At 27.5% G+C, this 3,386-nt stretch overlaps 1 pseudogene; it reads left to right on the top strand.

Annotated features, from left to right (window-relative positions):
* The window catches only part of LOC110274792 (uncharacterized), a 3,625-nt pseudogene extending 714 nt beyond the window's left edge, over positions 1 to 2,911 (top strand).
* Positions 2,912 to 3,386: the final 475 nt, after the last annotated feature.

The following is a 3,386-nucleotide window of genomic DNA, read 5'->3' on the forward strand; positions in this document are numbered from 1 at the left end:
TGCATTACATCCATAAAATACTTTATCGAGTTGTCTTCACTGATTCGGGTTCCAACCACATGGTTGTAAGCGTTCAGTTTTGCTAAATTCATGACAAATTCAGATATACAATTTCAACGATTGGTAATATATTTAAATTTTCTTAGTTTAAGTTGTTCGTTATTAGAATAATTTTTTAACACATTTTGATTTTTTTTCATAAATTACCAGCTTTCTTTTGCATGCATGCGATGCCATTGAGGGAAATAAGAGTTAGTTTGGTTTCTCGGTGTGGCAATTCTATACCTTGTCGCATTGCATGGATAACGAATAATGAAGCTTATCTAACAAGAGGATGGTCTGATTTTGCACGAATTCTAAATATTGAAACTTACGATGTTATTTCAGTTGGTTGTCGTTACAAGAATAATTCTATACTATACGTGACTAAGGACTAAAATAGGTTCAATATTGTTTAGGTAATTTGGTTTTACTATTAGTATTTGATTAAATTATAATTATAGAATTTTAAATTATTGCCTCAATTTATATATTATGATTATTTTTTTGTGGATGTGCTATTTTTAAATAATTTAATAAAATAAAGTAGTTTCAGTTATTATTAAGTTTATTTTTATCCTTTATTTCTTTATTTGTATTTTCATTATATTTGACAAAAAATAAACCTACACATATATTAAATCGTTGACCTAAAGACAATTTATTTGCCAATAAAAACAGATTTTATTTATAATTGGAATAAAACTTATTTGCCAATAATCGGTGGATAAAATTGAAATTACACCTGTGTCATATAATTATAATTGATTAATTGGTATAAAATGAAATTATACCCGTGCCATGAGTAATAATCTAAATAATTATATCTTAACAAAATATAATTTGAAATAATTTATAAACAATTATCTTAACAAAAATAATTATTTAATAATTGATTTAAAAATCAATGCAAAAAATAATTATTAATAATAGTATTATTAACTGGGTAAATAATATAATTTTAAATTATTACTTGAAATATAAATAATATATGAAAATCAATTGAATAAATCAATGATTTTGCACCTTAATAATTTGACAATTATTACTCAATTAACCAGTTAATTGAATTAGTAATAACAATTTCCAATTTCAAATTTTGTATATTAAGTAATTATTAAAAACTGGGTAATAACGATTTACACGGGAAAATCATTGATAAATTCAATTAACCATATAGAAGATAATATACTAACAGTTTTAGTATATTATTTATGGCAAGCGAAATTATTTCCTCAGATTTTCTATTAAAATTGAAATTAGTAATAGTTTAAAAAAAGTTTATTAATAAAATTACTAATAGTCACATTTTTATACACAAGGTATATGTTTTCTATATATTATTTAAAAAATATAATAAAACATGAATAATGAATGAGTATATTATTTCTTCGAGTAGCTAATTAATACAAAATCGAGTACCTTTTTTATTCGATTGAGGTCATATTCTGTTTGGTGAAAGTTTCAATCACCTTAATTAAATCCTGTCTTTGTGCCTTAACTTATACAGATAATAATATATGGAAAAATATTCTTATGGTCAACTATATCATGCTCAATTAGGTCTAAAGGAGGTATAGTTTTAAATGTTGCTTCTTGTGGGATTGCTGTACTTTTGTTGCCTAATGGAAGAACTGCACTTTCAAGGTTTAAAATTTCTTTGGCCATAAATAAGGATTCTTTGTGTAGCATTAAACAGGGAAGTCCTCTTGCAAGGTTAATATCCAATGCCAAATTAATCATATGGGATGAAGCTCCAATAATAAGTAAGTATTGTTACGAAACTTTAGACAAATGCCTCAGAGACATCTTAAGGTGCTTAAATTCGTATAATGCTCATTTGCCATTTGGAGGTAAAGTTATTGTTCTTAGAGGAGATTTTAGACAAATTTTACCTATGATTCCCAGAGGCTCAAGGCAAGATATAATTCAGTCTTCTATTAATTCTTCATATTTGTAGCATAACTATAAGGTTTTGAAGCTTACAAAAAACATGAGATTGTCACTAGGTGAAAATAACAACATACAAGAACTCAGAAATTTTACAGAATGGCTACTCAAAATTGGTGATGGTTTGGCTGGTGATACAACAGATGGTGAATCGATCGTTCATATACCATCTGACATTTTGATTAAGAACTCTGAGACAGCTTTGAATGACCTCATTGATTTCGTGTATCCAGATATGTTATCCAATTTATCCGTTGAAAATTATTTCAAGGATAGAGCAATTCTTGCACCAACTTTGGATTGTGTCACTGATGTCAACAACAAGATGACTGCAGGGTTACTTGGACAAGAAAGAGTCTACTTAAGTTCAGACTCTGTGTGTGCTGAAGAGGGAAATATGGAATTTGAGTTAGATGCTTTCTCACCGGAGATTTTAAATGGAATAAATTGTTCAGGTCTACCACCACACAAGTTGGTTTTGAAGGTTGGCGCTCCTGTTATGTTGCTGCGGAATATAGACCAAACTAATGGTTTGTGCAATGAAACGAGGATGCAAGTTAGAAGAATGGGAAATCATGTGTTAGAATGCAAGACTTTAACTGGTAACAAAGCTGGAAGTATAGTTCTTATCCCAAGACTGAATCTAATTATAAATAATGAAACATTGCCGGTCATGTTTCAAAGAAGACAATTCCCAATTATCATGTCATTTGCAATGACAATAAATATGTCTTAGGGACAAACTCTATCGAAAGTTGGAATTTACCTTCCAATGTCAGTTTTCACCCATGGTCAATTTTATGTTGCGTTATCAAGGGTAACGAGTAAAGATGGTCTGCGAGTGCTGTTGCAAGATCATGGACACTTGGAAGATAAATGCACGATGAATGTGGTATATAGAGAAGTTTTTGAGATCCTATAATAAAAAGGTAATAACAAAATGTCTTACTAAATCTATTTATTTATTAAAATTTATTACTATCACTTAAAAAAATTTAAAAATTCTAGGAACTAATAGACGAATTCTTATTGTACATTAATAGTTTGAGAATATTAAAATTATCATTAAAATTCGTATAATTTTATTCTCTTGACAAACAATTTTATAATTACGTTAATCATATAATTTTATATACAAACATTGATACATTGTTATTTTATGTATATATTTTGCAGGTATCAAAGGATAACATTGAATTGTTATTCAATAGGTTTAAATTATTTATTGTTTATTACAAAACTTTCTGCATTAGGATTCTCTATTAATTTGTTCTTCATTTTGAGCTGATTTTGATATTTTCTTACTTCACAGTAAATCAACATATAAAACTTTATTGGTAGATTTAAGTATTACTAGATTATTTATGGTCATATTGAGTATATATGCCTGATTTATT

This window comes from Arachis duranensis, chromosome 8, assembly GCF_000817695.3.
Source record: "Arachis duranensis cultivar V14167 chromosome 8, aradu.V14167.gnm2.J7QH, whole genome shotgun sequence".
Taxonomy (NCBI): domain Eukaryota; kingdom Viridiplantae; phylum Streptophyta; class Magnoliopsida; order Fabales; family Fabaceae; genus Arachis; species Arachis duranensis.